Raw genomic sequence first — 14,481 nt, forward strand, 5'->3', positions numbered from 1 at the left:
TTCAAGTTTGTTCATGAGTATCAGGAAGTCTGCTAGCTGGATGATAGTTGGATAAGGAAGGAAGCAGAAAAGATATGCAAATATATGTGTATGTATGCAAATGCATGTGTATGCAAAAATATATATATATATTTTTTTTAATTTTAATTTTTGAAGGTATACTAAAAGTTTTTTTTAGATGTCATACAATTGTCACATTAGGGTAGTGACAGATAGGAGAACCCACACGGGTTTAGGGATAATGCCATATATAAGGACACCTTTTTTTTAGAAGGATCCTTATTGATATGGATAAGGATCGGCATGAGAAACCCAAACGAGTTTGAGACATGTAAGATAATATGCAAGCATGACCTAGTTAAGGGTAGATTCCTTATGATATGTCAGATCTAGGCTTAGACTACCCAATCCCCTCACTTGTAGGATATAATGTTTTTGTAGGATGATAGCCTTAGAGTCATGGATTATACCCTTGTTTTACCATGAGAAGGAGCAAGCCTTCCTACGGTAATCCTTCGGGATATGTCTCGTCTAGGAGGGACCTTAGTAACAACCTTTGCAGGTTGATAACATAAGGTCACCCTAAGTTAAGAGGGTTCTAGAAGAGGTCCCCAAAGTCATGGATCAAATTCAAAGTTTTATCACGAAGAAGTGCTGGCCTTCTCATGACAACCCTTTTGAATTGATCTATTCTGGGTGGAATCGTCATCAAAGACCCCACGGGATGAAAACCCCGGTGGCCGAGACAGGACGACCCCTTACTTAAGCTTATATTTTTTCTCAAGCCTGGGTTTTGGCTTCACACCTTTGAAAATCCCAATCAATATGATATGACAGGCATAATAATATATTAAATAATAAAGTGAATAAATAAATAAATAAACATAAATAAAGGAAAGCAAATACACATAGAAACAAACATAACCCTAAAACCCAGGGTTAGGATTGACTCTCTTTAGGGAAAGTATAAGAACTCCCCAGCAGAGTCGCCAGCTGTCGCGGCTGGAAAAATGACAGAGTCGCCACCATCCTTTATTCGTTCCTAAGGAACAGGGAAATAATGATAAAACCTAATAGTTAAGGTGAGATACTAGGTTCGGGAGTCAGTTAAGTAAGGGGAAGGTGTTAGGCACCCATTACCTCCATTGTACTCAATGGGATCCTCCTCTAATTCTAGGGTTAATGTGTTCTTGAGATGTTTGCTTTATTAATTATTATTGATTAATTATTTATCTATTTATTGAAAATTATTTTATTATTTAAAAGAAAATTGATTGACTAAGAAAGGAAGACTTAAAGATGTTTTTGATTATTGTACTCGCTAGAGTTTACAACTCTATGCCTACGTACCTCCAAGTTCATTGAAGGATCAGAGTCCCGTAGTTCTGGTAGAAAAAAGTTGTTTGTTGATTGTTTTTATCCCTTGAAGATTCTCACGCACCGGGGGCGGAGAAGTGATTGATTTTAAGAAAATGCCTCAATACACTAGGGTAGAGGACTTATAGTTTGAAGTGTGTTGAATTTGATTTTATCCCTAGATTGTTTGTAAAGATAGTATTTAACAAAAAAAATAGTGATTATAATAGAATGTTATACATAATCCTTTATCCCGATTTTATCCCTCACTTAACCCTTCAAAACCTTAGAGTTTTATCCCATATTTTATCCCATGTCCTTGTCCAATTTGATTTGAAAATATAATTTAGTTTAATTAAGAAAGTTAAATAAAATTTAATAAGATATATCCCTTATCCCAATTTTATCCCTAATTTACATCCCTTAAAATTCTAGAATTTATCCTTAAATTTTATCCCATAATTATCCCTGAATTACCTTATAATTTTATCCCGTAAATTTTATCCCTTGTTTTTATCCCTTGAAATTGTTATAGAATTTTATACATGTTTGTCCCTTGATATATCGCTTGTGTTTGTCCCTTGATGTATAGCTTGTTTTTATCCCTTGATGTATCCCTCGTTTTTATCCCTGATTTTTATCCCTGATTTTTATCCCTGATTTTTATCCCTGATTTTTATCCCTGATTTTTATCCCTGATTTTTATCCCTGATTTTTTTATCTCGCGAAATTGTTAAAACCCTTAGAATTTGTCATAGAATTTTATCCCATAAATTTCATCCTTTATTTTCATCCCTTATTTTTATCCCTTATTTTTATCCCATAAATTTTTATCCCTTAACCCTGAGATTTTATCCCGTAAAATTATCCCATATTATCCATAATTTTTTTTTATCCCAAATTTCTATCCCATAATTATCCCAAATAATTTTATATTATTTATTCCTTATAGATACCATACAAGACTTTTCAAACTTTCACATATTTTAATAATTAGTTGAAAAAATTATAAAAGCTAATATAAGTTATATACAAACATACTTAACTCATAAAAATGTTAAACAAAATTTCGAAGCAATTATAATAGCAAAATATGTATATTAAGGTGTGAAAAAAGAACCAACCTACGGGATCGAGGTATATCCCGGTGAACCAAATTATTAAGCCTTTGAATTCTCTCCCTTCTTATGTGCTTGATTCGATCTTTTCCTTCTTCCTTTTTCTTTTGTCCTTGAACTGATCTTCCCCTTTTGCGAATAGGTGCCGACAGAAATTTTATGATATGTATTTTGTGAATTATCGATCCCTTCTCTATCCCCTTTTTTCTCTTGTTTTTTATGGTGACTTTTCTTTCAATTTATAAGAGAATTGGAATTAAATAGTGTTAATTGTTTTGATATTCTTTCCCACTTTGAATTAGGGAAGCAATTAAATGAGTTTGAATTGGATTAAAAGAGATTCAATTTTTTAATATTTGAGCGTATGATAAACTTGAAAATTGGGATATGAATTTTGATGGAGATCTGGATATTCAAGAAATATATTCTTAGATTTGGAAATTTGGGGATTTCATTTTAATTTTGGAGTAATGATAATAACAATATTTATTTTAGGGGTTTGTTTTGATAATGATAATAACTAGCGAATTTAATAATAGTAAAAAGAATTTTTTTATAATAATGGAAACATTTTATTAATTATATTATTGTTATTTTTATTAAAAAATATTAATTTTAATTTATCAATATGTATCAAATATATATTTGTCTTTGTCTCGTACATGAATTGTGCATGACAACAAAATCTATAAAAACTATGTTTTTTAGTAATATTTAAAATTTAGAGTTAATGTTTATTATAAATGTTCTTATTGTTATATGAATTTTATTAAAAATTTAAATTTATTTATATCTTAATTCTAATACATTTTTTTAGATGTACAATGATCATTAATTAAATAATTTGTAAACGATATTATAAACAAACTTAATACAATAAAAGTATAATATTATTAATTTATTGTTATGGTAAATAAAATGTAAAACACTCTCTATAAAAAAACATTTTACAACTTAAAATTCAATTTTAAGCGTCATATAAATCTATTCTATTTGATGATAACGCTTTCTTTTTTGGAAGTATTGATTTTGGAATATTGGGACTTCTAATAATAATAATAACATAGGAATGAATTCCATAATAATTTATAATGATTCATAATTCTATTCTAGTTTGGTTTGGGAAAGCCTTTGAATGACTTGATTTTGGTTTAAATTTGGGATATGTTTTTTTTTAGAACGTAAACCATGTGATATATTAGGATATATGTGATAAGATTTGTTCTAGTTTTGGATTAAAATCATGTACTTGAAATCATGTACTAAATCTGGAGTATTTGAGATTTTAGGATCTTTTTATTAACAATAATAATAATGCAAATTAATACCTATTAACCAATCACTAAATTGATAATAATTAACTTAATAACAAAATCTCTTGAAAATAACTAATAGTATTAAATGTAATAATATATACATATTTTTTTTATTTTCTTGGTTTATTAGGATTTTAATAGAACGATTCCAATTTTATCAACGTTTGGATTTTTTCTCTTTTTTTTTATTTCTTTAAATTAATTTTGGGATCTTAAAAATAAAAAATAAAAAATAAAAATAAAAGTAAAAATAAAAAGTGACAAATTTGATAATAATGAAAAATAAAAATAAATAAATATGCAATTTTTTTCTCTAATAATAACAATATACTAGTACTATAAAGGTTTTTTTTTTTATATTTTTAGTAACCAATTTGGTTAAAACTTAAATTAAAATAGTATCATGTTAATTAGAAGGAAATTAACTTAATTAAATCTAATAAATAAACTGCATTTAAAATAAAATATTTTTTATTATTTTATGCGTAAAATCAGGGTTTTAATGAAAAATTAATATTTTTTTTTATGCATAATAACAAAAAAAATAAAAATTAATAATAAAACATAAAAATAAATTTTTTCTGATTTTTTTTTTGTAATTTAAAAAACAAAATAGCGATAAAGTTAACAGCAAGTAAAAAGGGAAAAATACAAAAAAATGAAAAATATAGGGTTTGAACTCATGACCTTATGCTTGCATTCCTTACATATGCTCCTTTACCAAGTGTGTCATTTCATTTATTTGAAATAAAATGGCGCTAGAAAACATGTGAAGGGTGGGCAAAATTTGGGGTACGACAAAGGGGTAGTCATACGCCAGACTACACTTCAGAATGTACCGTACGCTAGGTAGCATCCGAGGCCTTGACGGTCCAAATGGGTCGTATGCTGGACCGTATTGGAGTCGTTGAAGGTCGGAATGGATCGTACGTTAGATCGCATCTGAGTTGAAAGAGTCATATGTTGAGGTGAATCAGGACGGACCGTATGCTAGGCAGTACCTGAGAAATGAAGGTCCAACTGGGTCGTACATTAGACCGTGTTGGAGTAGTTGAAGATCAGAATGGATCGTCCGTTAGATCGTATCTGAGTGGAAGGAGTTATATGTTGGGCTGAATCAGAATGAACCGTATGTTAGACTGTATCTGATCGTATTTGTAGATGCTGTATTTGCAATGAATATCTGGGGTGGGCTTAAAGATGCCACCATTAGGAGGATATCAGAGTGCTTATCAGAATGAATGTATTTGAATCTTGAATGTAATCGATAAAGATGTCCGTCTGAATGGATCTTCATTTTGACTGTATCAGGAGGATAATTAACCTGAAAAATAAAGTTAGCTTCATGCCATGTCACGATGCATGAGATGTTTTATGCTTCTGAAACTAAATGCGAACAATGTATGCATGCGTATGTTGTGAAATGATGTAATGAGCGAATTATGCATCGGAAAAGTTCTTCCAGGGGACTCTACTGGGGAAAATAAATCTCAATCTTCTGGTTGGGAGATACTGGTATCGATGACCCTTTCTTAGCCGGAGATGCTTGATTTCTGTCTGATGGTAGAAATGTTCAACAGAAGCCTGGCTGGGGGTGGAAGAGATGGCCCATTTGTCTAGTAATGCCACTCTCTTCTGGGAATGACTGGCTTTGCTGGGGGATAGGATTAGCAACGGATTCATTGGAAAGCATGATTAGACCTTCTCCTCGATCCTGAAGTCTAGTAGTAATCGCTATTTCTATTTTATGCACGCATTTTTGGTAAACATCGATCATATCCAAATGCATATATTAATTCGAATTAAATCAATGGACGTTTATGCAAACAAAACAGAGAAAGTAAAACAAGAGCATTTTTTTTGAAACTAAAATTATATTGATTTCGAAAGAGGGCCTATAAACAGGCAATTTGTGTACAAGGAGACAAAAATCCTAGTAAGAGGAAATTGTCAAGAAAACAAAGAGAAAGCTATGCCGAAAACGTCCTATTGACTTTAATTCCACTACTGCCATTATGTCTTCAAGCCTCTCATCTCCTGCTGTCGGATAGAAGTGATTAGCTTGTTCAGTCCTTTGAACTTGGACGAAGCTGTCTGAGAACTGGACATAGTCATACGCTTTGATCCCTAATTTTTGCCTGGACCGCCTTTTCAGGTTTTCAATCCACCAGGATACCCCTTTTTGCCCAAGCCGCCTTTTCAGGTTTTCGACTTGCCGGGTGCACATTTTTTTTTATGTTTATCCCTAATTTTTGCCCGAACCCTTTTGGTTCGCCGGGATGCCCTTACTTTTGCCTAGGTACGTCGACCTAGCAGGTCTCTTTTATGCGTAGTATTTTTTGACTATGTCTGCGTTCACGGGATGCGGGAAGTCTTCGCCGTCCATTGTAGCTAGTATCATGGCTCCACCAGAGAATACCTTCTTAACTACAAACGGCCCTTCGTACGTGGGAATCCATTTGCCTCTGGGATCACCCTGTGGTAGAATGATACGCTTTATTACCAAATCGCCAATTCGATACACCTGTCTCTTGACTCTTTTGTTAAATGCCTGGGTCATGCGTTTCTGATATATCTGTCCATGACAAACAGCCGCAAGTCTCTTCTCATCAATCAAGTTTATCTGATCGAGTCGAGTCTGAATCCATTCATCTTCATCTAAGCCCGCCTCTTTCATGATTCTTAGAGAGGGAATCTGAACTTCCACTGGTAAAACGGCTTCCATTCCGTAGACTAAAGAGAAAGGAGTTGCTCCTGTTGAAGTGCGTACTGAAGTGCGATAACCGTGAAGAGCAAACGGTAACATCTCATGCCAGTCTTTGTACGTCACCGTCATCTTTTGTATGATCTTCTTGATATTCTTATTAGCAGCTTCTACAGCGCCATTCATCTTTGGTCGGTACGGAGAAGAGTTATGGTGTTTTACGTTGAACTGCGTGCAGAGTTCAGTAATCATCTTGTTGTTCAAATTAGTACCATTGTCGGTGATAATCCTTTCGGGGATACCATACCGACAAATAAGACTATTCTTGATGAACCTTGCCACCACATTCTTGGTGACAGAAGCAAATGAGGCGGCCTCTACCCACTTTGTAAAGTAATCAATAGCGACAAGGATGAAGCGATGTCCATTAGAAGCAGTAGGTTTAATCTCCCCAATCATATCAATGCCCCACATTGCAAAGGGCCAAGGTGCGGTCAACACGTTCAATGGAGCAGGAGGTGCATGTACTTTATCCGCATATATCTGGCACTTGTGACAGGTTCTGGAGTGATGATGGCAATCAGCTTCCATGGTAGACCAATAATACCCTGATCTCAGAATCTTCTTGGCCGTCGTATGCCCACTAGAATGAGTCCCAAAAATACCATCATGCATGTCTTCCATAATCTTTTCTGCTTCCTTTTTATCCACACAGCGAAGCAAAGTCGAATCATGATTACGTTTGTATAATAATCCATTACTCAAAAAGAATTTAGCGGAGAACTTCCTCAGAAATTTTTTGTCATTGATGGATGCCCCTTCAGGGTATTCCTGAGCTTCTAAATATCTTTTTACTTCGGGGAACCAAGGTTTCTCTTCTACTCCATCAGCGTTAAGTTCATAACAGTATGCCGGTTCATCTAGTCGCTCAATGGTGATCCTGGGAGCTTCATTGTCCCATCTGACTCTGAACATAGATGACATGGTAGCTAATGCGTCTGCCAACTGATTCTCTTCTCGTGGGATATGTTCGAATGTAATCTCTTCAAAGTATGGGATTAATGTCATCACCCGTTCTCGGTAAGGGATGAGATTCGGATGCTTAGTGTCCCATTCTCCTTTGATCTGACTGATTACTAATGCTGAGTCTCCATACACACTCAAAAACTTGACCCGCCGGTCTATAGCAGCCTTGAGTCCCAAAATACATGCTTCATACTCAGCCATATTATTGGTACAATGAAAACATAGTCTAGCAGTGAAAGGCGTATGGTAACCCTCGGGAGAAATGATTACCACACCAACACCATGGCCCAATGCATTAGAAGACCCATCGAAAACCATAGTCCATCGGGATTCTAGTTCGGGTCCTTCATCCGGTCCAGGTTCTTCATAATCAGTAACAAGCATGACATCCTCATCTGGGAACTCAAAATTCATAGATTGGTAATCATCCACCGCTTGATGAGCCAAATGACCAGCTAGCACGCTTCCTTTGATTGCTTTCTGGGTAGTATACTGGATATCGTACTCTGTTAAGATCATCTGCCATCTCGCTATTCTTCCGGAGAGGGCAGGTTTCTCGAATATGTATTTGATGGGATCCATCTTAGAAATCAACAAAGTGGTATGATTCAACATATACTGTCTTAGTCGGCGAGCAGCCCAGGCCAAAGCACAGCAAGTTCTCTCGAGCAGTGAGTATCTTGTTTCACAGTCGGTAAACTTTTTGCTCAGGTAGTATATGGCATGCTCTTTTCGACCAGACTCGTCATGTTGCCCCAACACACACCCCATTGAATTTTCTAACACGGTCAAGTACATGATTAAAGGTCTTCCTTCAACTGGTGGCATCAGAATGGGAGGTCTTTGAAGATACTCTTTGATTTTGTCGAAAGCTTCTTGACATTCATCATTCCATCTCATCTCTTGATTTTTCCTCAGTAGTTTGAAGAGGGGTTTGCAGGTAGCAGTCAAATGGGAGATAAATCGGGCAATGTAATTCAAGCGTCCCAAGAAACCTCTGACTTCTTTATCTGTACTGGGAACTGGCATTTCTTGAATAGCTCTCACCTTGGCCGGGTCAACCTCAATCCCTTTACCACTGACAATAAAACCCAGGAGTTTGCCGGACCTTACCCCAAAGGTGCATTTGTTCGGGTTCAACCTCAACTTGTATTTCTTCAACCTCTCGAACAGTTTGTATAAATGATCGAGATGTTCCTCCTCAGTATGAGATCTGGCTATCATGTCATCCACATATACTTCTATTTCATGATGGATCATATCATGGAACAAAACCACCATAGCACGCTGGTACGTTGCCCCTGCATTCTTTAAACCAAATGGCATTACTTTATAACAGAACGTGCCCCATTGCGTCACAAACGTAGTTTTCTCCATGTCCTCAGGCGCCATCTTAATCTGGTTGTAACCTGAGAATCCATCCATGAATGAGAACACCTTGTGTTGAGCGGTGTTATCTACCAGAACATCAATGTGCGGGAGTGGAAAGTCGTCTTTGGGACTCGCTTTATTCAAATCTCTGTAGTCTACACACATTCGCACCTTGCCATCCTTCTTCGGCACTGGTACCACATTAGCAACCCATTGAGGATAAGAAGTAACAGCCAGAAAACCTGCATCAAATTGTTTCATAACCTCGGCTTTGATTTTCTCAGACATTTCAGGACGCATGCGACGAACCTTTTGCTTAACAGGACGACAATCTTCCCTCGTTGGCAGCCGATGTACTACTATATCAGTATCCAGTCCTGGCATGTCGTCATAAGACCAAGCAAAAATCTCTACATAGTCATGTAACATCTGAATTAACCTTCTTTTGACACTGTTTTCCAAGCCTGCTCCTATTTTGACTTCTTTCTTGTCTACTTCGGTACCCAGATTTACAATCTCAACTGACTCCTCGTGCGGCTGTATAGTCCTCTCTTCCTGCAGTAACAGTCTGGCAAGTTCTCCAGGTACTTCACAATCTTCCCCACTTCCATCCTCGGCTTGGTAGATCGGATTTTCAAAGTCATAATGAACAGTAGTAGAACTATTGTCAACAGGATCCAGAGTGGGTATGGATCTGCAATTTGTTACGTGAGTGTGTGTAAGAAAACATAGCTCGTTTGGAAGAGGACAGAAAAGACAAAGAGCGCAATATTTGAATGCAAAAAGTCCATTGATTTATTGAATATGAATATGCTTATGAAAATGACAAAACCCTTAACAAAAATTAGCTATTGTGCCTCGGGCATAGACACAACGCTTGGAGAAGTTCAATTGTAAAAAAAAACAAAAATTTGCAGCACTAAAATAGACAATAACAATTACTCCTGACTAAAGGAAATCGGGATAGTGTCTTCAGCCTTCCAATTATTGAGTCCGTCACCAATTGTTGGGAAAATCCAGCTACCCAGGTCGCAATCGCTGTCAGCATCTTCTACAACATTAATTTGACTCTTGTCAGAGCTGAACCCCAGGCCAAATTTGTCAGACTTGTACGGTACGTCAATCAATTGACCCCAGCCAGTACGACCACCATCTTCAACCACGGCTTGAGCGTCCTTCAGAGAAATCATAGTAGGAGGAGCACGAATAACCTTGGGTACACAGGAAGTTGGCTTAAGGACAAGATTGGTCGGAGGAACTACTTCAAATGACTGACAAGGAGTCTCAATGAATTCACCATCCATCTCGACGTATCTGAAGGTATGCACACTACTGACAATGTATTCTTCTTCTCCACACACGGTGACAATTTTGCCCTTTGTGGGATACCTCAACTTTTGATGGAGAGACGAGGCTACAGCGCCTGCCCCATGAATCCAAGGGCGTCCCAGTAAGCAGGAATAGGCAGGACGAATGTTCATTACATGGAAGGTAGTGTTGAAGACTTGAGGTCCTATCTTGATAGGAAGGACTACTTCTCCATGGACAACACTCTTCGCACCATCGTAAGCACGTACCACAATGTCACTAGGTTTCAGTTCAATGCTTTTACAATCCAGCTTATCCAGCACAGCTGTCGGCAGCACATTCAAGGAAGAGCCATTATCGATCAACACATGAGACAAAGTGATTCCCCTACACTCAATGGAGATATGCAGGGCTTTATTGTGATTCTTTCCTGCTGGTGTCAGATCAGCATCGGAAAAGCCTAGGCCATTGTCAACAGCCAAGTGAGCAACATAATTTTCGAACTGATTGACAGATGTTTCCTGAGGCACGTGAGCAGTCTTCAAGAATTTTACCAATGCATTGGCATGAGATTCAGAAGATAACAGCAAGGATAACATTGAGATCTTAGACGGGGTATGCCCCAACTGTTCTACAACATCAAAATCACTCTTGCGAATGATTTTCAGCACTTCTTCCATTTCTTGTTTGGCAACATCTTCGGGAGTAACTTCGACCGGTGTCTCTGACTGAGAAGGATTGACTGGTTCCTTTCCTCGAGTTTCAAGGACAGGAGGTGAGATTTCTGGAGAGAAGATCCTTCCGCTTCGAGTAATTTTACTAGTCCCAACAATGCCACTAGTATTAGCAGCATTATCCACTTGCTTCACGCCATGGACATAAACATCACCGCCATAATTCCACGGAATAGCTTTGCTTGAGGAATACGGGATCGGGCCAGGTGCAGTGATGATTAGGGGAGCAACCCTGGGCTCAGCAGTAATCTTCACAGGCGCCCTGGTAGCGGTAATCTTCACTGGAACTTTGGACCTAGCAATCACAAATATTTCTTCAATAGGGTTTTCCGCCTTAGGAATCCTTTCGAAGAGAACTGTACGATCGTCCATCAGCCGTTGAATACCATTCTTCAATTTCAAACAGTCCTCGGGCCGGAGTATGCAGAGATTGCAATCTTCAGCACAACCTGGAAATAAACCAGCTTGCAATAAATTCCTCTTTATGATCGGGAGAGGAGATGTTAAGTCCGCCACATTGGAAACGTGATCGTCATCATCCACGGCATTAACCGTCTTGTCATGATTAGGCATAGGGGCAGTGATGACATTAGGGGTCTCCGGAGGCTCAAACTCAATTTCTCCAGCTTCGATCATATCCTGAATCTTATTCTTCAATGACCAGCAATCGTTTGTATCATGCTCGGGGCTATCAGAGTGATATGCACACCTGGCATTAGGGTTATAACGAGAAGAGGTAGTGTTGGGATTCGTAGGAGGATCTCTGAGGGTGATCAAATTTGCCTTTAGCATTCCCTGCAGTGCCTGTGCCAAGGTCATATTGATCCTGGTAAACTGCCTTCTTGGCCTGTCTTGTTTGGGCTGGAAGTTTTGAGATGGTGGTGCTGCAATCGTAACTGCTCCAATGTCGTGGTCACGGTTTTTCTTGTTACGACCCTTTTGACCGTACACAGCATTTGATTCGTTCCTCCCCTGATAGGACCTTTTGGTGCTTGCAGAGGTAGCCGCCTGTATCTTTCCACTTCGGATGCCGCTTTCAACACGTTCACCTGTTAATATAAGTTCAGTGAAACCTGATGAAGAACTTCCCAGTAGATGGCTGTAGAATGGGCCAGTCAGTGTGCCCATGAACATGTCCACCAATTCTCTGTCAGTCATAGGGGGTTTGACTCTGCCAGCCAAATCTCTCCACTTTTGAGCATATTCTTTAAAGCCTTCTTTAGATCCCATAGTCATATTCTGCAACTGTAGCCGGGTAGGCGCTAGTTCAGAGTTATACTGGTACTGTTTATAGAAAGCTTTTGCTAAATCAGTCCAGGTGCGGATGTCAGAGCTCTCGAGTTGATAATACCATTCCAACTGTGTGCCAGACAGGCTCTCTTGGAAGAAATGGATCCATAGCTTCCTGTCAGTGGTATGCGGCTGAATCTTTCTCACATAAGCTCTCAGATGCATCTGAGGACAAGACGCACCATCGTACTTAGTGAAAGCGGGGGTTTTGAATTTGCGAGGAATGGTCACATCGGAGACCAGACCCAAACTTTCGAAATCCAGACCGGGCGCCTTCTGACCCTCCATAGCTAGCATACGTTCTTCCAGCAACTTGTACTTATCATCTCTTGGAGAGTACTGTTCATTTTCATAATCTTCATCGTCATCCTCAGGGTTGGAGAAATCAGCATTCTCTTCGTCTGAATCATTCTCCGCCCCCTCTTCTGGACCATTCGGGATTCCAAACTTGACTCCTGCAGCCTGTCCTTTACGCCTTCTTCCCGGGTTAATGAAACTCACAGCTTTCTTGTCTTTCTTTTCGAGCAAAAGAGCCTTCAGTTCCTCCTGCCCCTTGGATAAGCTTAGCATCATCTCCTTGAATTGAGCATTCTGAGTCTGGAGATCTTTGACAGTTTGTTCGAGATCCATTTTTCTATCTGTTTAGAAGGAAGACCGTGAGAACATTGGACTTGTAGAATACCTGTTATGCAGTGTTATGTTATGCTATGCAATGTATGAAATGTTTTCAAGGACTTTTGGAATTTAACTTTGCGTAAATCACCAACAAGAGAGAAATGTTTATTGCTAATTTCTTTGACCAATGTTCATTACAAAAGGAATAATAATAAAAATACAATGAAAGCTCAAGTCTCCCAGGGGCGGCTTCTTTTTGGGCGAAGATACGCATTGAGTCTTCGTTCCTCATTAAGCTGACTGGTAAGTTCTAACACTTTCTTCCTTTCTGCGACGAACTGAGTCTCGAAAGTATCCCTTTCTTCTCTCAACTGGATCCAGGATCTCTTTAGTTCCTCAACATTGGTAGGCATATCTGGATAAGGAATGATCTGAGGAGCACCTCCTTCAGCTTCAGGTTCGACAATCTGAGGTCCGATTGCAAGATATGGCATGACAAGTTCACGAGCTCTGGCGCGTACCCATCTGAGATAAGGTTCCATAGGGATAGAATTTTTCTGTCCTAACGTACCTCTCTTCACCATGCCCCAAGCTCGTACAAATCTTTGACGGAGGCCTTGGGAATCGTTGTCATAGTCGAACACAATGCCTTCGATGATCATTTCATGTGGACCATCTCTTCGAGCACAACCAAACTGTCGCAGAGCTAAAGCAGGATTATAAGTAATACCTCCTCTTATTCCTAGGAGTGGTACATTAGGGAACTCGCCACAACGGTCAATGATGGTAACATTTTCCTTGAACTGAGGACACCAACAGATGTCTGGGTGGGAGAGCGACATTATCCTTTGAGACCATTTCAAATTCTGCTCGTTCTTCAAGACTGATTGAGGAAGGTGCGAAATAAACCACCTAGACAACAAAGGTATGCAGCACATGAGAGTCCCTTGCTTCTTCATGGTACGAGTGTGGAGGGAATGCAAAATGTCTCCCAGCAAGGTAGGTACAGGGTTATGAGTGAGAAATATCTTAATAGCATTCATGTCTATGAATTGGTCTGGATTAGGGAATAACACCAAGCCATAGATTAGCAATGCCAGGATGTCTTCGAAAGCACGGACATTCATAACTTTTAAGAATTCTCGGGCCTTATTTGTCAGGAATTTGGCAAGTAAACCCTTAACTCCACTCCTTGTTACCCAATTAGCTTCAATGTCGGACTTCGTCATGTGTAAAGCTGCGGCAACTTCTTCAGCCTTCGGAACCTTTTCTAAACCACTGAAAGGTATTTGATCAAGGATAGGTACCCCAAGCAGTCTGGAGAATTCTTCCAGTGTAGGTACCAACTGATAATCTGGGAATGTGAAGCAATGATGTTTAGGGTCGAAAAACTGGAATAAAACTCTCATCATATCTTCTTTGAAACCAGTGGTAACCAAATTGAGGAGAGAACCGTGTTTCTTGATGAACTGGGCATGATCGGAAAGTTCCGACACTAAGTTCTTGAGTTGAGGAGAGATTGCTACAAGATTAATCCGGATGGTCTTCCTGGGAGCCATAGCTTTACAAAACAGAGCAAAGTTAAATCCCTAAGTCCTTGAAATGGTTAGTACAATGTTATGATGTCATGATGTTATGATGTT

The sequence above is a fragment of the Lathyrus oleraceus genome, chromosome 2 (assembly GCF_024323335.1).
Source record: "Lathyrus oleraceus cultivar Zhongwan6 chromosome 2, CAAS_Psat_ZW6_1.0, whole genome shotgun sequence".
In the NCBI taxonomy this organism is placed as follows: domain Eukaryota; kingdom Viridiplantae; phylum Streptophyta; class Magnoliopsida; order Fabales; family Fabaceae; genus Lathyrus; species Lathyrus oleraceus.